The sequence below is a fragment of the Paroedura picta genome, chromosome 4 (assembly GCF_049243985.1).
Source record: "Paroedura picta isolate Pp20150507F chromosome 4, Ppicta_v3.0, whole genome shotgun sequence".
Classification (NCBI taxonomy): domain Eukaryota; kingdom Metazoa; phylum Chordata; class Lepidosauria; order Squamata; family Gekkonidae; genus Paroedura; species Paroedura picta.
Window position 1 is genome coordinate 65,457,018 of NC_135372.1, and position 20,372 is coordinate 65,477,389.

General features: G+C 43.8%; 1 long non-coding RNA gene across 2 annotated transcripts in view; it reads right to left on the reverse strand.

Moving 5' to 3' along the window:
- Window positions 1-20,372, reverse strand: part of LOC143835499 (uncharacterized) — a 441,550-nt gene that overhangs the window by 15,956 nt on the left and 405,222 nt on the right. Inside the window, exons 6-7 of one of the 2 annotated variants that reach the window (XR_013230176.1) lie at window positions 19,590-19,790; window positions 17,319-17,432 (exon numbers count right to left, since the gene is read on the reverse strand). The exons of the other annotated variant lie outside the window; for it this stretch is intronic. This is a non-coding gene — a long non-coding RNA (uncharacterized LOC143835499). Of the gene's footprint in view, window positions 1-17,318; window positions 17,433-19,589; window positions 19,791-20,372 lie in introns of those variants that run through there. 2 annotated transcript variants of the gene reach the window in all.

The window sequence follows — 20,372 nt, forward strand, 5'->3', positions numbered from 1 at the left end:
TCCCAGGTGTATCTAACTTTTCCATGAATGTGCCCAGAAGATCAATATGTAGATCAACCTGGAGGGGGTGTGGCTCTGCTTTAGAACATCTGCTTGCCATGCAGAAGATCCCAGTTTCAATTCCCAATATCTCCAGTCAAAAGATATTGCAGTCGGGTATGTGAAAGACCTCTGTCTGAGACCTTGGAGAACCACTGCCAGTCTCAGTAGACCATGCCAACTTTGATGTGCCAAGGGTCCAGTTCAGTATAAGGTTTGCTGGCAGGGGCTCATGGGAATTGTAGTCCATGGACATCTGGAGGGCCGCAGTTTGACTACCCCTGGTTTGAGTAGATTACAATAGGTCTGGAAAACAGATGAAGTTCATTTTGGCAGTGAGGTAGCTTCTTTAAGAGGTTTATATACACATGTAATCTATTCCCTTTTTATCATCTATAAAATCTGCATACATGATAAAGTACATATCCACATCAACAAAAATTTACCTGGAAAGAAAAATATATAGTCATCTCTATGTGTTCCTTTGAAGATAAAAAGAACAGCTTTGATTCCCTTCCTGTATATGGCTGCAGCTGAAAGAGGCTTATGCCACAAATAATTCCATAGGATCCCACAAACGGTAAGCAGGGAATTTATGTTCCTCCTCATCTGTCTACACCATAATAAACTATCTTGCTTTAGTTCCTCATTGGAGTTTGCTAAAGAAAAAAGAAATGGGCCTCCTCATTGCAGTCACACAAAGGTTGTCAAAATATCATTCCAACATCCAGATACTAGTTAGACCACACTCACAGCTTCAAGTCTGAAGGGAAACCCAAAACCTCAGTTCTAAAGCAAACGGAAAGACAAGAGAGTCACTCCAGAATACAAGGGCTGATTCTGCACTTACTTTGTTTATTCCGTTGTGGATCCTGCTGAATTCAGATTGATTTCAACTCTAGTCTTCCTCTATTCCCCCCTTCCCCATTGAAACAGAAAAGTGATAAGGGAAACTCAGAAGGGGGGGAGCCAAGTGCAGCAGGAGCTTCTTTCTTTTCTTGAAGGGGGGAGGGAGGAGACTGGAGACTGCAGAGGAGGGGGAAGTAAATCCAAAAAGAAAATCTCTGCCAAGAGAAGTTAGGGCTTCTGGAGCTTCTGCTGAGAGAATTTTGGGCTTCCCCTTTAGAAGAAGAAGAAGAGTTGGTTCTTATATGCCGCTTTTCCCTACCCGAAGGAGGCTCAAAGTGGCTTACAGTCGCCTTCTCATTCCTCTCCCCACAACAGACACCCTGTGAGGTGCGTGAGGCTGAGAGAGCCCTGATATCACTGCCCGGTCAGAACAGTTTTATCAGTGCTGTGGCGAGCCCAAGGTCACCCAGCTGGTTGCATGTGGGGGAGCGCAGAATCGAACCCGGCATGCCAGATTAGAAGTCCGCACTCCTAACCACTACACCAAACTGGCTCTTTAAGGGAAGCCTTGCAACCTGGGAACAGACGTCCTGGCAAATCAGGGTTTTTCTACAGCATTGGAGGCTCGAGGCAGCAAGTTATCCCTTTCAGGATATCGCAGACTGCCTCCTCCTGCAGCATATCTGTCACCTGTTATGGCTCTGAATCAGGTCTGCTGATTACCAGGTCCTCAGAGGAGCTGGCTAGTCCATGATAATGGATCTCAAAACTTGAGGGAAGAGCAGCAAGGCTTTCCAGGTGTCCTCCACCACTCTGATCATCAGTAGAATTTTTAAAAATTATGAGCCGCATGCGTGCAGTGACATCACTAGATATTGACAGTGGGTTCCCACCATTCCTAGAAGGATGAGGTACACCCCATGTTGCCACTCATCTCCCCAAATCCTATTAGTTGTCAGCCATGGGTTGCAAAGCCAGCAGTGGATAAATTGTTCAGTAGCAATCCCAAAACCAGCCATGCCTGGAAAAAGCTGTTTTCTCCCTAGGAGTGCAGCTGCCGTGGTTTAAATACATGTTTGTGCGTAACATATATTTAAGCCCTGATGATTGGACACATTTTTACTTCATAGATTTATGCATAGTAAGCCCTCCAAATAGACATTTCCTAAGCCTCTACGGAACTGAATTCCATTTCACGAGATTCAGTTATATCAGTGTTTCAAGAGGGAAACCAACAGACTTCTGAAGCTTCTAATTTGCCTTTTCTTTAACGCTGGAAGAATTGTGGGATATTTCCTGATCATTAAATAGTGAGGAGGAACTTGTTAGGAACTCCTGCTTGGTTACATATTTATGGACTTTATACATACTTTTATTACAGCACTAACATTCCCTGAAGGGATTATTAAGTTGTTAAACAAATTAAAATTAAATAAAAAGGAAAGGTGCGCTTGAACAGAAAACTTTAAAAAGGCCTACGGGCAAAGAGAAAAGTAAGTGGCAGGAATGGCTCTTTTGGAATATCTCCAGGAGCTCTTCAGGACCTTTGGTTTCTGCAACAAAATTTGAGCCCAATGGCACCTTTAAGATCAACAAAGGTGTATTCAGTGCATGAGCTCTCATGGGCAGACATGCTTCCTCAGACATACATATGGTTTCTGCAGGCCAACTTCTGTTGATGGAGACTTGCCAGGGTGCTACCAGCTGTAAGTAAAGTGATGGGAAAGATTGTCGCCCTTGGAGCCATTTAGAGGGTGGAAAGGAAGGACATATGCTGCCCGACTACACAGGAAGGAAACAAACAGCAAATATTGCTCTGCTAATAAAAAGAACTAATGAAGTGTGTGAATGTATTTGTTTATTTGCTTTCTTTCACCCCCTTGTTGTCTCTTTGTTGTCATAATTTAGACTGGATGTTCCTTCTGTTACTCCATAAATGCACTTCTTGGGTGGTGAGCTCAGGTCTCCATCTTTTGCAGAACTGTTGGTGGCATATGGCTGTGTCTTTCATTATGGGGCAACAAAGAGTAATGCTAAACTACATGTCAGGAAAAACACAGAGCTGTTGCCATTCTCTGGGCTAGATCCAGGCTAAATTTACCAGTGGCAGAATGGAACATTCCTGCTCCTTTTCCTCCAACACACTGCAATAATCTCAACAAAATGCTATCCCTGGGAACCAGGGAACCTTTGGAATGTCATGGACATGGTCTACAGAAGGAAGAAATTGTCAGTTTAGTCTAGATCCAATCCTCTGTCTCTTCCTGTTTTCTTCCTTCTCTTTTATGATAAACACAGAATGTGACATGACATTGCAATGCATCCAAGAGTCTGTGTGACATGGCAGTTAGAGTGCTGGGCTGGGGAGATATTGATTCAAATTTCCATGCTGAGATTCCATGCAGTGCTTACTACTGTGTGCATGGGTATGCTTCAGGGTCAACCATGTGAACAATGCCTATGTAGCTGTGGCAAAGGGGAAATAGAAGATCTGCCACATTAGATATTGAACTGTAACTTCTAGGTAGAACCTAGAACCAAATTTCTTAGATTACCTCTGATGGTCCATGGCATTCCAGATTCTGAAGCGATTCTTTTATTGTTTGATAATAAGCCATACATTTCTCACAGAATCACACTGTTAATTCTGGCTGCCAGACAGATAAGGTCTAAAGTGAGGGGCAATGGCTGCTTTTGATTATCTGTGACATTCTGTTCTATGGATTAGCATGTATGTGTTACTATCTAGTGACTGCTCTTATTGTTTACTAGCTGTTAAGCCTGCTTTTAAATTGGGCAGGGAAGAGAGAGGAGGGGGAGGGCCCGCCACCAGCCATCCTCGTGGGAGCATGGGGGTGGGGAGAGGCCAGAGGAGGCAAGGGGAGCTAGGAAATGGAGAGGAGGGGCCCTCCCCCACCAGCATGAAGTGTGCATCACCTTCTGGATAAGGGAGGAGATCTGGGGGTGGCAGGGGTTACAAGAGAGAGTGTGGTTGGCTCACCAAAGACCAGGCAAGCCCAGGATGACAGATCAGGTGGCTGGGGGGGGGGGCAGGGCATGCACTGGGCTTCCCGTTGGGTGGTGAGAAGCCAAGAAGGCAGTGGGTGGAAAAGCGTGGGGTCCTGGCCATTTCTGGGTTTCTGATGGCAGAGGGAAAGGTAAGAGAGACATAGGAAGGATGTGCCCCCTCTTCAGCATGGGACAGCAGCCCAGGGGAGAAGTTTTGGTGGGGCCACAACCCACAGGCATGGCAAAGAGGCAGGAAGCAGCAGCATGGGAGACGTGACAGCGGCCTGTGGCATTGAGAGCTGTGGAGTAGGAGTAGGAGGCAGGTGGGCCCCTCAGCCCTTGTAGTTCCAAGGCAGTGGGCAAAAGAGGTTGGTGGGCACCCCCACCTCCTGGGAGCATTGATGGGGTGGGTAGAGAAGGCAGACAGCCTTCTGAGGGCACAGCAGCTGCAAGGAGGTAGGTGTGACCTAATGGCATGCCAGCCCTCTGACTGGTTCTGGGGGTGAGGGCCCTCTTCCCCAGGGCCAATCAGAGTCCAGCACATTGTGAGAAGTACTGGTCACTCTTTATTATATATGTAGATATTGTGTTTTTGTACTTTGTAAAGGCCTATGGCTGTACAATAAACTTCATTGTTTCTGATTCACTGGTTCAAATAATTGCTTGCCATGGAACTCATTGGGTGACCTTCAGCCAGTCATTATCTTTCAGCTTAGCTTTCACCAGCGCACTGATGCCAGCGCCTCCCCTCCCCCCACACAGTGTGGCACTGGCTGTGCCGGGAGAGATTGGCTGCTTCGGGCACCAAAGTACCCAACCCTACAAGGAACTTATACTTCAGGCACTCAGAGATATTTAGTAGCTATATTACTTGCGTCTAGGGTAAGGTGACCAGATTTTAACGTTGGTAAAGCGGGACACCATTGTAAAACAGGGGGGTTCTTGATTAAAAATTTGGTCTATATGGAGAAACAAAAAGTTTCATAGAACGCATAGAACGCAAAAATAGTATTGTAATATACATTTTTAAAATTTCAACGTAAGTACAATTTGCCAGGTACCCCCAGATGTCCATACAAAAGTGGGACAATCTGGTCACCTTAGACTACAGATCCAGAATCTGAGAGGTCCAGGTTTGAATCCATGCTCTATAACAGGATTTCCCAAACATGGTACTATGGTACCAAATGGTACCACAAAGGCTCCTTAATGGTACAGTGGCATGGGGTTTTTAAAAATGGTGGCTGGAGAGAGCCCTTCCACCTTGCGCCTGTCTTTTCCCCACTCCAAGCGGAGAGGAATTAAAAAATAAATAAATCTCTACCCTTATTTGGGCAGGTTGACCCCCCCCCCCTGCAAAGTGGCCAATGATGGCCCTGGATGGAATTACAAGGGGAGGACCTATGGCCATTTAATCCTTGGCCAGCTGAGGCTCCTCTGACTTCCAGGGGGCATAGCAGGGAAGCATGGCCAGCTGACATCACTTCCTGGTACCGAAAAGCCTGAAAATATTTTAGCAGGACCTCTGTGGTTGCAATGTTGAAAAAGGCTACCCTATGAAGCAGGGTTGCTGGGTGACTGTGGGCAAGTCACATGCTTTCAGCCTAACTTTCCTCACAGGGTTGCAGTTATGAGGATAAAATGGAGAAGGGAGAATGATCCTGTATGCTTTGGGTCTTCAGTGGGGAGAAAAGGAAGGTATAAATAGCCACGTAGATTGAATTCATTTGGGCCAGGGTGGACCTTTCAAGTCAAGGTTTCAGCTCTGATATATATTAAATAGGAAGAGATTAGATTACATTTGAGAAGCTGCAGAGTCACTCCCTTCACCAATAAGTAACTTCAGTAGGAGATGGGGTTATCATATGAGGGAGCTATATCTTGATCCCCCAGCTTTCCCTTTTCTAGAAAAGGAACTGAGTCTAGCCATTTGTATGTTTGATACATGTGAAAGATTAGCAAAGCAGTGTTATGGATCTCCAGCACAGCACAATATTGTCTGCAACCCCTGATACTGTTTCCCAGATTCCTTCTGGGGGAAACAAAAAGTCTTGGCAGACTAAACAGAAACAGCTGCTTGCCAGGGCTTGCCAGAGGGATATGTATCTCTTCTTCATGATCAGTGGCTGAACACTTAATTGCTCAAGGCATTGATCACCATACAGTGACTCCAGATGCTGCTGAGTCCAAATAGGTTCATCTCAACTCTTAACCACTACACCTTCGTCCATAGTTTCTGTTTGATCAAAAAGACTATGGTTGCCAAGTGCCTGCAGGGAGGAAAGAGACATACCCCTTACTAAAGGATTAATGGGAAGTTATTTATCAATGAAAGGCTTCTGCTGTCCATTTCCACATATTAAGCACCTATTAAATGGACAGGACATTTGTCTCCAGGGCTGCTGGCAGCTATAGTGACAACACAGCTTGGTATACATATGGGCAGATTGAGGGGAAATATGGAATATTAAGATGGCCTGGCAGCAGTGTTTGAAATATATCAGGCAGCTAAGTGCCAGGAACAAACGTTGGGTAGGGCTGGGAAAAAATTAAATCCTTAGCTGTCCATGTCAGGTGTTTCCATCTGAGGCATCAGCTGCCTGACAATTCAATCCTTAGCAGAGTTTCATAGTACTGCATGAAATGCAAGGGGTGTTGAAATCCTCAAATCTTTTATATGTCCTAACTGGAATTGGAATGATGATGATGGAAACGAACAACACTGGAATTTGGAAGTGGGGTGACTGGCTATCTCCCGTGTCCCTAGACCAGAGACATACATACCAATCTACCATTCCAAATTATACTAAAGGTAAAGGTAAAGGTATCCCCTGTGTAAGCACCGAGTCATGTCTGACCCTTGGGGTGATGCCCTCCAGCGTTTTCATGGCAGACTCAATACAGGGTGGCCTTGCCAGTGCCTTCCCCAGTCATTACCGTTTACCCTCCAGCAAGCTGGATACTCATTTTACCAACCTCGGAAGGATGGTAGGCTGAGTCAACCTTGAGCCGGCTGCTGGGATTGAACTCCCAGCCTCATGGGCAGAGCTTTCAGACTGCATGTCTGCTGCCTTACCACTCTGCACCACAAGAGGCTCTTTTTACTACAATTATACTAAAATTCATTATATTACATTATATTACATTACAAGCTACATAACAATTAACAATCCAATCCAAAGTAGGATTACACCATTAGTATTATACTGGTTCTTCCATGACAGAATGGGGATTCACTCTTTGTTCTCCCAGATCGTGGTCCTGAATTCTGCAGGCAACCATGTGCTACAGAATTAGTAATACATAGAAAAATTCTGTGGAATTCACCAACTTGCACTTTTGAGTTGTGATGAAAATCCCCTTATAATATAAATAACAATATTATCTATCTCCATAGACTTTGCAGGCATTACAACAGAATATACTGGCTTTGAAATCACCTCCCTGAATATGTCTGATTTCTGGAAATGTCCTAGTTTTCACTTCAACCTTAAATCATGTTGGTGCTATTTAGAGACAGATGGAACAATTCACACATCACTGTCCCTATAGAACCCCTTTCATTTCAAAGGAATAGTAACATGCCTTTATATGGCTGTGAATTATTATGATCAGCAATACAGCTAATAATCAGTCTTGGTGTGCATTTTTAGCATTAATGGTAGTGGAGCATAGAGCTTGGACCTAAGAATTGTCCATTTGAATCTGCTTTGAATTCAGAAGGTTGCTTGCCTGGATTCTCTAAGCTCATGCCCTTACTTGCAATATGGTGATAAGAATACTTACATACCTCAGGAGGTTGCTATAAAAGTTATTGAGATTCTCCATGAGGTGCATGGAACACTCTAGAGTGCTACAGAAATGCCAAGTATTATTAGAATTACATAAACCTATTGCCACTGTGGTTATACATATGATCATTTATATATGGTAATGGCTTTAGAATCACAAGTAGGGTTGCTAGTCCCCCTGGCAGAGACAGGAATCCTCCACCTCAAGGTCCCACCACCCTGCTGCCAATCAGCTGGCTGTCAGGGGGGAGCAGCCATAAAAAGTGTGATGCCCAGTTGATGCTGTGGCAGTGTGTCTATATTACTTCCGATATGACTCAGAACTGATGTCATCACATAGTGATAGAAGCCACATATTCCACAAAGTTTTTGCCCAAATACCAGAAACTTATTCCAAAATCACTGATGATGACATCACCTCCAGGGCATGTTGGAAGTGACATAGACATGTTGCTGCAGTAGTGGCTGGGGTTCCCTCCTGATGTCTTAAATTCCCCCCAATCCCCCACCAGTTGCAACCCTAATCACAAGAAAGTAGAAAGTTTGCTTGGCCCATCCCATGATGACCATCCCTGTCCTGGCTTACTGCTTATTAGAGAATGGAAGGGCAACCAGATGGTTAATGCTTCTTTTGAGTTACTTTGAAGGAGGCTCTCCCTGAATCATGACAATTTGAATAACTATTAGGCGCAAGATAAAGATTCCAATCTTGCCCATGGTATGTAACATCTTTAACTCATGCTGCCTTTGAAAAATGTAGCAGCAAGACTACTGATTGGCATCAATTATTGGGGATGTCGCTCAACAGTACAGGAGAAACTTGACTGACTTCCATTTCTTTTATGGACAGAATTCAGAGTGCCTTTTTTCTCCTCTTCTCTCCCCCCCCCCCCCCCGGTATTTCTGAGTCTGGAAATCTTCTGCCTCAAACTGCCAGATTATTAACATCCTCAGCAGAAATGCCCTGTGCACCCTCTTCTTCAGAAAGGAGGTGGATGGACAAGAGATGAAGGGCATTTTCATCTGTGGCATCCCATCTGTGGAACTTCTTCCTGAATCTGTTTCTTTCTTCTCTCACTCTTTGATAGTGTTACTGTATCCTTTTAATTGGCTTGATTTTATTCTGTAGACTATATTATTGTGTTTTCTGATTTAGTCATATACCCTCTCAGACACATTTTCAAGTGATTTTGAAAAAATATAACACTACAGAGTCATAAATAATGCAATAAAACGTACAAAATAAAACAAATAAATGCTTATGGTTTTGTTTATGCTTTTGCAATTTATTCAAGAATGTGGTCTTATTATAAGCAGCTGTGGTGAAATGATTTCCAACGCAGATTTGAAAAGCAAAGACTTTTGGCTGCAGTCCTAAGAACACTTTCCGGAGAGAAAGCCCCACTGAACAAGATGAAACATATTTCTGAACAGAGCTGCTTAAGATTGCTCTCTTCGTATCCCAGGTCATCCTCCTAACAGCCTATTTGGAGTCACTGTAAGCAGGAGGACAAATTTTATTCCAGTGAAAATGGGTCTCAGAAAATCTCTTGGAAAAGTAATAACTTTTATAATAATTTAAGAACATAAGGATGGATCCCACTAGAAGAGAATAGATTCCACTAGAAGGGAGTATTTACCCTTCCCCTGGCAGCACCCTGAAAACCTTGGAAAGTGTGAGTGGATAAAAAGCATGGGGGGCAACTGTGAGAAGGGGAACTGGCTAAAATCATGTCTATCTTTCAGTAGAGTCTTAGCTGAATATAAGATGTATGAATTTCTGTGCTGGATTAGACAACAAGCAGTCCATCGAGGCCAGCACTAAATCTCCCACAGAGGTCAAAGAGCTTCAGAATGATGTAACAGACATGCCCCTGCTCTTGGCTCCAGTGGCCAGCCCTTATGATCTGGGTCATCATGAATATCTGGGATTGTGACCATTATTTATAAGCCAAAAATCTACTTGTAATCAGTAAGCTATTATGCTGGATCATGGCCCAGAGCTATTTAAATATCAGAGGATGAAACATCAGATACCATTTTTAAAAATCAAATTGCCAGTGATATTTAAATATGCCACGTATATAAAATTGGTGCCTTCCCTCTCACCACCACCTTAGCAGACTCCCAGAAGAATGCTATTGCCAGGGGTTGGGGCGTGGATATTTTGCAAGAATTGGGCATCTGGTAACCAGTTATTTATCAGGTGTTTGGGTCTAAGATTATTCATACACCAGACTAGAAAGTGGAATTCTCTGACCTACATGAGCATTTTAGCCAGATTTTTTTAAAAAGTGGATGCAAAGTGTTGCCAAAAGCGCAAGGTAAGACATTATAGCACCGAGTTTTCTGTCTTTAAAAAGGTGTGCATAACTGAGGATCAAGATTTATCTGGTTTCTTGCTCTTTAGGGGAAAAAATCCTCAGAATTGTGATGCAGATGATATTATAAAAACAGAAAATAAAACAAATTTATTTGCTGTTATGCAAGATTACTTTGTAAAGTCATCTTGGAAAACAGCTAAATAAGTTAGTATGCCTTTGCTTGTTTTGTTGCTGGGCACAATAAGACCTGTATTACCCCATGCTGCTGAATCCATCACAAGTCACAACTAATGTCCGAATTAAGTCACACACTGCATTTAACTTATTTTGCACATTATTTCTATTAAATGTGATACCTTTATTTCAAACCCACTGCTCTAATGCAGGATTCCAGCTGTATAAAGGTAAAAGTAAAGGTAAAGGTATCCCCTGTGCAAGCACCGAGTCATGTCTGACCCTTGGGGTGACGCCCTCTAGCGTTTTCTTGGCAGACTCAATACAGGGTGGCCTTGCCAGTGCCTTCCCCCATCATTACCATTTTACCCCCCAGCAGAAAGCTGGGTGCTCATTTTACCGACCTCGGAAGGCTGGAAGGCTGAGTCAACCTTGAGCCAGCTGCTGGGATTGAACTTCCAACCTCATGGACAGACAGCTATAGGACTGCTATATATGAATACCAGCAAAGCATTCTGGTTCAGATTCTTAGTCCATTACAGAAGCTCTTGCAGTGACCTTGGCCCATTAAGCAAACATTGGATAGCACAATTTCAATGCACTTTAGGAGCAGGTGTTCTTGTTTCGCACAGGGCAATCCAGCTGCAAAATCATACTGAATGTGCATTATCCAAAACATGCATAATGGACCATTGAGACAGTTACTCTGTTGCAACCTGATTTACCTCACAGGGTTGTTGTGGCAGCCAGCATAGTGCAGTGAACAGGCTTTGTCAACCAGAGTTTAACTGAATCCCTGGGGTTTCTTCACAGCCCTGGAAGGGTTTCCCAAATGGGTGGGAGTTAATTCATTTTTTACATATTTTTCAAATTTGTTAAAAATGTATTGGGTGATATGACATATACTAGTAATCAAGCCCGCTGCAGGGGAATGCAGCGGGCGCTAGGTCCTAACCTCAGACGTCGGCGGGCTGGTCCGCGGTGGCGGTGGGCTGGTCGGCGGCGGGCTGGTCCGCGGCGGTGAGCTTCTATCGTTGGCGGCGGGCTGACGCTGCGAGAGGCGCTTTGCGCCTCTCGCTGCGCCAGCCCGCCAGGCAGGGAACCCCCGGGTCCCTGGGTCGGTGGCCTGACGCGGCAAGAGGCGCCTCTCGCCGCGTCAGGCCGGGAGGAAGTTCCTGGAGCTGGGAATCGGAGGGACCAATCGGCAGGCGCTTTGCGTCCCTCCGTTTGTCTGTTGTGAGGAAGGGTCCAATCCGGACCCTTCGTCATCACGGACACATCCCGCCTCGGCAGGCCTTAGCGAATTATTTAGTCTGTGGCGCCCGTGGCTCCACGGGCAGTTTAAAGATGGTCATGATCATAGAATCATAGAGTTGGAAGGGGCCATACAGGCCATCTAGTCCAACCCCCTGCTCAACGCAGGATCAGCCCAAAGCATCCTAAAGCATCCAAGAAAAGTGTGTATCCAACCTTTGCTTGAAGACTGCCAGTGAGGCAGTGATTACCTGCCCCCTCCAAGATGGTCAATGATGATCCTGAAAGGGGTGGGAAGGGGAGGGACCCTGGGTGGGTGTCTACACAGCTATGCTTCCTAACCATATTCTGCGTGTTTGCACCACTTCTGGGGGTTCCTGAAGGCTGAAGAATGTTTCAGTGGTTTCTCAACAGAAAAAAGGCTGGATTAGAGCATTGAACTAGGATCTGGAAAACTCTGTCAAGGAAGCTTGGGCCAGTCACAGGCAGTCAGTCTAACCTAAGCTGGAACTAGAAATATGAAAACATTGGTTGGCAATGAGCTTACAGAGGGTTTCTCAATTACTGCCTCAATGTCAGCTGTTCTCAACTTTTTTACCACTGAGAAACCCTTGAAATATCCTTAAGGCTTTGAGAAACCCCAGAAATGGACCTGGAAGCTAGCATCCCTGCCACTGTTCAGGGATGCCAGCCTCCAGGTGGGACCTGGAGATCCCCCAGAATGAAACCTCTTCTCCAGACAGCAGAGATTAGTTCCCCTGGAGAAAAGAGCTGCTTGGGACAGGGACCGGGGAGGGGGGTGGGCTGTGTAGCACTCCACTCTGCACACACACACACACACATGCATAGAGAGAGAGAGAACACACAGAAGACAAAAGCATTCCTCCTTTCTCAAATCACAAACCTTAGATGAATGACAACGAACAACAAACAAAGATTTGGTTCTTATATGCTGCTTTTCTCTAACAGAAGGAGTCTCAACATGGCTTAGAATCGCCTTCCTGTTCCTCTCCCCACAACAGACACACTATGAGGGAGGTGAGGCTGAGAGAGCCCAGTGAGAACAGCTTTATCAGTTCTGTGGCAAGCTCAAGGTCACCCAGCTGGTTGCATGTGGAGTCGGAGTGGGGAATCAAACCTGGCTCACTAGTTTAGAAATCAGCACTCCTAACCACTATGGCCTATTATGCACGGCCGCTGAAACGGTGGCATGGAGAACAAGGAGGAGGAAGAAGTGAAGCAAACCGATTACGCACGGGACGGAACGCAACGGTGGCAAAACCCAGAGTATCCAATTATGCACGCGGATACTCCGGAGCCACTTCTGGTTGCGCCCTGGTCCCAGGAAGCTCCACTTTCTTCCACATCTCGCTAACATGGTTTTTTCGGCGGCATACATTGACTCTGCGCCCGGTTGCCGCCCGCGGTGTGCATAATTGGTGATTTTAGTCGCCACCATTCCACCCCAAATGTGGACTTTCCACTCCGTGCATAATGGGCCTATAACAAGACAGCCCTTAACCACATAATCACCTCTCCATGTAGGAAATACCTGAGTGTCTCCCTCCTTGGATTGCTCTGAGAAGCCAGAAGGTCCAAATTTAAAGGAAAAGAATGTCATAACAGTCAATGAGCAAGTAAAAAAAAAAAAAACAGACACACAATCCTCCTGCAACAGCTTCGTCTGCCTGTTTTCTAGCTACATCTCTTTAAGGCAATGTCAATTTGAATAGCTTGGTGTGGTGGTTAAGAGCAACAACTTCTAATGTGGCAAGCTGGATTTTACTCCCTGTTCCTTCACATGCTGGGTGTCCTTGGATTAGTCGTAGTCCCGTTAGAAACTGTTCTCACTGAGCACTGTCTCTCAGAGCTCTCTCACCCTCACCTACTTCACTGGGTGTCTGTTGTGGGGACAGGAAGGGAAGGCTATTATAAGCCACTAAGACTCCTGTGGGCATTGAAAGGCAGGGTATAAAAACCAACTGTTCTACTGGGAAGGTGCTACTGGGAAACAGTGTCTCCCCCCTCCACATGTCTCTGTGGCCTCATGATGCTTCATTGCCTGAATTATAGTTTCCCCATCTTCCATAATATTGGTCTCAAATTTGCTTTGTTGTGACTGTCTTGGAAATATTGCAGCAAGACCAAGGTGGTCTCCATATGGAAAGGGAAAGTCTACATCTTCCCAGTCCCACCCACATCAACATTATTTTCCCTACTACAATTTCCTGTGATGGATACCCCCAAAGCATTCCTCCCTTCTCTGTTTGAAAATTGCAAACCTTATATGACTTACTTTGTCAGGGCAGAGTTTTTTTCTGGGCAGCCTCGGTCCCAGAGGGCCAGCAGTGGGGCTGTTTTGGGGGTTTCCACAGCCCCCCACCTCCAGAAAGCATGCAGAGGCTGTCCCAGCAATGACCTGAAAGAAGTCACATCAACTTACTGGCAGCCAGGCATTCTCTGAGACCAGCTTCTCTTCCAATCAGCAAACATCTGACACCAGCAGGAAGTTGGAGGTGGAGAGCTGATCTCTTATTAAGACCTTCCTGGCTGAGGGCTGACTCCTGATTGGGGCTAAACTACCAGGGCGGGTCATTCATGGATGAGGGTCATCACTTACTGATGAGTAAACATTTCCAGGGCAGAGGCTTTTCCTGGGCACCAGAGGGCCAGCAGGGGGGCATTTCTGGGTCTCCCACAGCCCCCCTTCCAGAACGCATGCAAATGCTGGCAGGAGCTCATGGGAATTGTAGTCCATGGACATCTGGAGGACCACAGGTTGACTACCCCTGCTCTAGAACAGACTGAAGGAACAGAACAGTTAGATAGTTAACTCCTGCTATACAAAGTTCATTTATTTATTTGTTTCATTTATTTAAATCTAATAATCTAATAATAATAATAATAATAATATTTAATTTCTAAGCCTCCTCTCCTAGCCAGCTAGCTCCTGGAGGCTTATAACATTCCTCTAAATAAAATTTTTATTATTATTATTTTAAGCAGCTTGGTGCTCTGCTGCCCTACCTCAGAAGGTTGTTCAGAGAATAAAATGGAGAAGGGGAGTATGTTGTAGTAAGTTAATGTAGGTCCTCACTCAGGAAAAAAGGATTTACATAAAAAAGGACCATGTACGCTATCTTTAAGTCTCTGGAGGGAGCGAGAGATAAACACATCTAATAAATAATAAAGGAACCTCATTGTAAACTAGACTCACTTGGGAATTTCCCAGGTGGAGTTGTGTTGGCAACAAAGAGATCACCTTATCTGTTTTGTTTTGCAGCTGACTTTAAATTATCTGCACATGAAATGTAAGAAGGTGGGGAGGTCTCTTGCATTTGAAGGCTCAAGAATGACACATGGATAAGCCACTTTGCCCCAAGTTACTGCTCTTTCAATGACCTGGCTCCCCTTGATCTTCTTTGACAGTCTCATTGAATATATCTTTCCATCTAGTAACCTTTTTAAAAAAGGGATCTTGTCATTCAGCTTTGATGTACAACATAGTTTGCTATGGTAATGAGGGCCTGAGTGCACAAGGAACCATAGGAGTTGCTTTGGGGCAGAAGCATATCATCTGAGAGGAATGCCCCAGGATCTTTTGAAGGAGCTTTTGGCTGTGGTATCTCATATCACATAGTGCAGGGACTCTGGACAGGGTCTCTTGTTATTTTTAAATGCTGGTTCTTGAAATAGTATCTTAAAATGGTTTGAACTGTGTCCCATCTTCCATGGCTTTTTATCCCACTATTTATAATTTTCACTGTATGTGTGTGTTTGTGAAAGGGGTGGGGGTGGGGGTGGGCTGACGGCGGGGGTGGGGGTGGGCTGACGGCTCTGTTCTGTATTATACAACAATAAATCGGTTATTCTTTGAGTTGTCGCAAGACTCTTTTTTGCTTTTGTCATAAAGTGCCACTTTCTCTTTCGGGGATTTTGTTTTGTTTTCTATTCATTTAAGCAGGAGGATTAGAACAGAGTATCAGACATAAGTCTTAGTAGATTACTGTAAGGATGACAGTTTCAAAAATGTTGCATTCTTTTTCTCCTTGCAATCTTATCCTAACACGTCTATATTTTTGATACCCATACAATTTGATTTGTAATGCATTCCCTTTGGTTTCTGTCTTTCAAAGGACTGTGTTCATATTTTACAAAAAAGAAACTGAAATGCAGCTTTCTCCAGGTCTGTTAAATTGACTTAATTTATCCCAATTTTCTCCTAATACTGCTCAAAGCATCTTAAATTTTTCATCATGAAAATAAAGATGAATAATAAACACCAATTTAACACAAATTATTAAAAGCAACATTCCCCCTGCGGGTAAATAAAGCCAAATCAAATCCCAGTAGAATAACTCTTCACCTTGCATCTAAATTACAGCAGTGTGAGTACCAACCAAACCAACCTGGTGAAGCACAATGCTCTTGTGGAAGGGCTAGGCCTCCTAATGAGAATAATGACAGAGCCCACCCTCCAAAGCAGCCATTTTCTCAAAGGGAAATGATCTCTCTAGATTTAAGATGGGTTGTAATTTAGGGAAATCTCCAGGCCGCACCTGTAGGCTGACTACTTTAGTCTCCAATGATATTGGACAATCTCAGTTTTATGGAGGCTGATAACTCTGGGCTCAGAGCTGCTTATGGTCCATGTGTGTACCTATGAACTTTGTGTTTGTTTTCCTGCTAGTTTTATGTGCAATACAGTATCAGCCTATCAGCATTCTTTGCTTATCATCTCCTGAACCGGCAGCATTATTACACCAGTTGCTTCCAAAGAAGATACCAAATTGTTTATTGGAATTTCATTCCACCAGAAACTAACAATGGTTTTCTAAGTAAAGATACCAGTTTTACATTGATTTGAAAATTCAAGCATACAAAGGCTGACTAAGATGTCTTTTTTAATGCTTTATCTTTACTTATGTCATTGATTTGCCTCTATCATACTGAATAGATTTTAGGATTCTGTCTTTAGTGTTCAAGTAGCTGCTGGAATGTGATCTTACCACTATCTTAGAGGATTGATCAGCTCTTTCTTTTGTTCTGCTGTTTATTCATACTTCACGTTCTCTATCTCTCTCTGTGTATAATGTGCTGAATTTCATTTGGGAACATTTCAAACTTTTTGATGTCTTGTTATGTTATTGCCATTGTGGTTACCATTCGAATTTGTCTTGTTGCATGGTTATAACAAAGTAAAGAATCTACCTCATTTCTCAAGACTAAAACAAAATAGGAGATTTTGTGTGGAAGGTTCCTCTCCACTAGCCTAGAAGGTGCCACTCTACTAGCAAAGTATTTACAGCCCAGAGAGCTCTCTGAAGTTTGATGTTTTTGCAACCCAGACTTCTAAGGAAAGCAGGGAGATTCCAATAAACCACAGTGGCAGAAGGGGGGGGGGGAGATAGACTTGAAGGCAATACACCAGCAAGATAAATATCTCACATTAAGCTGACCTTTACCTGTGAAAATCAGCTTTACCTGCAAGGAGCTGCCAAACCTGCTTTGACCTGCTGTAGGTCCCAAGGCTATGCAGATATCCCCTATGAGTTTCTTCCTTGTCTGAAGCAATTCTCCCTGTTAGCAGGATTGCCGTGCATATCGCATATAATTCCATATGTGTTAAATTTATGTGTAACTCGCTCCTCTGCATGATTTTCAGAAGCAGGTCACATTGAGTGCCTCAGCACCTCCTCAGAAGTAAGAGTTCATGCCTCCCTCCCTCTGTTTGAAAGGCCCCAAATGCTGCCCATTTGGTTTCTGACGTAATCCTTTTAAACACCAACTATGTGCCTTCAGAACTGAGCTTGGCTGAGTAAATAAAGACTTAAAAAAACAAATCTTGTAAGAGGCATTTGAAGAATGCTGTTAATGAGGCTAATCAAGGGGGTCTGAATACCTGCTCCAGGCACAAGCAATGCCAGATCTCCCAGTCGGTCCCCAATACAGAACCACCTTGGACCTGCCATTCAGCTTATGGTCTTGTTTTCTGGATGAGAGAGAGAAAGAGGGGCAATGAAGAATATGACAGTAGTTTTCTGCTAGCAGACAAAGGAGATTATCTGCTTGTCTGCATAACCCCCTGGCTGATCACCTAAAGGAGGTGCAGACAGATAGAAGGAGTCTGAGGCAACTTACTAATAAAACAATCAAGTGGGTAGCCGTGTTGGCCTGAAGCAGCACAACAAAACAAAATCAGAGTCCAGTGGCACCTTTAAAACCAACAAAGATTTATTCAAAAGCTCACACCTTGAATAAATCTTTGTTGGTCTTAAAGGAGCTACTGGACTCTGATTTTGTTTTAATAAAACAATCTTTGTTCTTTAAAGAAACCACAACAAAATATGCAGGAGTACCAAAAGGATTTTCCTGGGCTCCAAGATCACTGCAGATGGGGACTGCAGCAAAGAAATTAAAAGACGCTTGCTCCTGGGGAGGAAAGCTATGGCGAATCTAGACAGCATCCTAAAAAGCAGAGACATCACCCTGCCAACAAAAGTGCGTTTAGTCAAGGCTATGGTGTTCCCAGTTGCAATGTATAGCTGCAAAAGTTGGACCATAAGGAAGGCCGAGCGTCAAAGAATTGAGGCTTTTGAACTCTGGTGCTGGAGAAGACTCTTGCGAATCCCTTGGACTGCAAGGCGAACAAACCGGTCTGTCCTAGAGGAGATCAGCCCTGACTGCTCTTTAGAAGGCCAGATCCTGAAGATGAAACTCAAATACTTTGGCCTTCATGAGAAGGAAGGACTCCCTGGAGAAGAGCCTAATGCTGGGAGTGATCGAGGGCAAAAGAAGAAGGGGACGACAGAGAATGAGGTGGATGGATGGAGTCACTGAAGTAGTAGGTGCAAACTTTAATGGACTCCGGGGAATGGTAGAGGACAGGAAGGCCTGGAGGATCATTGTCCATGGGGTTGCGATGGGTCGGACACGACTTCGCACATAACAATAACAACCAAAAGGATTTCACTGAATTAGGTTAGGATGATGGCCAATTCACCCTTTCTGTTTCTGGGGTTCTTTTGCATACAGCCTTGACAGTTTAAACTCAATGTGAAACGCTCCCTTTTAGCTTATTACAATAAATAAATTAAAAATTCATGTTCTGTTGTTTGGTTATAATGTTGCTTGGTAATAACTGAGACTGAAGCCCCACAGTGTATATATATTCAGGTATTTGAGTTATGTACACCAAGAGACCACCAACAGCATGTGACAAGAGTGTGCATCCTTCGGATACACACGGTCACATGTTGAGTGAACACATGCAACATGCAGATTTACCATGTATATGGTGGAGGCACAGTTGGCTACAATAAGAAGGGGAATTAGGTCAAATAATGAAAAACTGCTTCTCCATGCTTTCTATGCTCACATAAAGGAAAGGTAAGGTTTCAACTCTTTTCGTTTTTTCCATATGACATTTTGTTCTTTAACCAATGACTTTTCAAGGGCCTTAGTAAGCTTCTGAAGAAAGCAGGCTGTGGAGAAATGTCCACCTCTGTGTCTTGTGCCTTAGGATCTAACTAAACCCTGGAGACACATTGCTTGTTTTGAAATCATTTAAGAGACAGATTTTTTTTTGGGGGGGAAACATATTTCAACAGCAACAATGATGACAATACATTATTAGCTCATTTAGTACATCAGTTATATCTTCCTTCTGTACAAAAGAGTATGGTTAATAATGGATTATCTTGTAAATTGTGTCACAGAAATAGGTGCCTTTTTCATCTTTGATCTTTGAAATGTTAGACTATTTTTAGAAACCATATTGTAGAAAACCATTAACATCCTTGATAAGGCTTCAAAGTTAATATATATTACAACAGCAGACCTAAACTGATAAGCTGTCAATATTTTCATACACAGTTTCCACAACAAAAGACTTCCATTAATTTGTGTTAAAAGCTGGGTTAAGTTAGGTGGGTAGAGCAATCATCCTAATGCAACGTTTCTTCTGTATTAGTCACATGACATAAGAGCAGCTCACATGTGCTTGTGGGTGCTTATTTTTCTTATGTAATTCTGACAGAACACATTTCTGTCAGGTGTTTGTAATTCTGACAGAACACATTTCAGAAGTTCCTTTCCCCATTTTAAAGACACTCTCCCCCCACCCACTACCAAGCCTAACGACCCTTACCTTCAGTTACGATGATCCAGTGGGGTATAATACCGCCTTTCAGTGGGATATAATACCATAGAACCCACCTTCCAAAGAGGCCATTTTCTCCAGATGAACTCCATTAACTAGAGAGGAGTTGTAATACCGGCAGTTCTCCAGCCTGGAGGTTGACAACAGGACTCAGAAATGTGATTATTTCTCCTCAGGCATAGTCCAGCACTGTAACAAATGGACAAGTGTTTTCCAGATGCTCACTTATAGCAGATAACCTCCCAGCAATTTGTTGTCTGGTGCCTGCAGATGCTCAGCTAGTCAACGGGCAGTAGCAGGCTGAGCAAACTGTGGGTGGGAGAGGCAGCAATGTCATCCTCATGAGATGATGCCACTTCCAGCTTGATCTGGAAGTTTTGTTTGTTTGTTTATTTAATGTTTGCATTTGTATCCTGCTCTTCCCTGGTAAGCTCAGGGCAGATCAATTCTAAAATGCAACATTAAATATGCAAATAAGTTAAACATATCCAAGTGAATTAAACATTTTAGGTCTAAGACTATAAATTTAAAGATTTAAAATCACATAAAAGCCACCTCCTTCTGCTAAGAAAAAAAGAAAAAGGTTATGGCAACATGCCAGGATGATGCACTAATATTCCTCCCCCAAACTCTATGGTTTCCATACAGCCCTCATTGCACAGGGATGATGATAATGCCCCCCATGGTAAGTATTTACCTCCCTCATCTCTTGCTGATTGCCAGGCTATTCCTGAAACCCATCTTTAGAACTGGCTGTTTAGGCCTGATTAT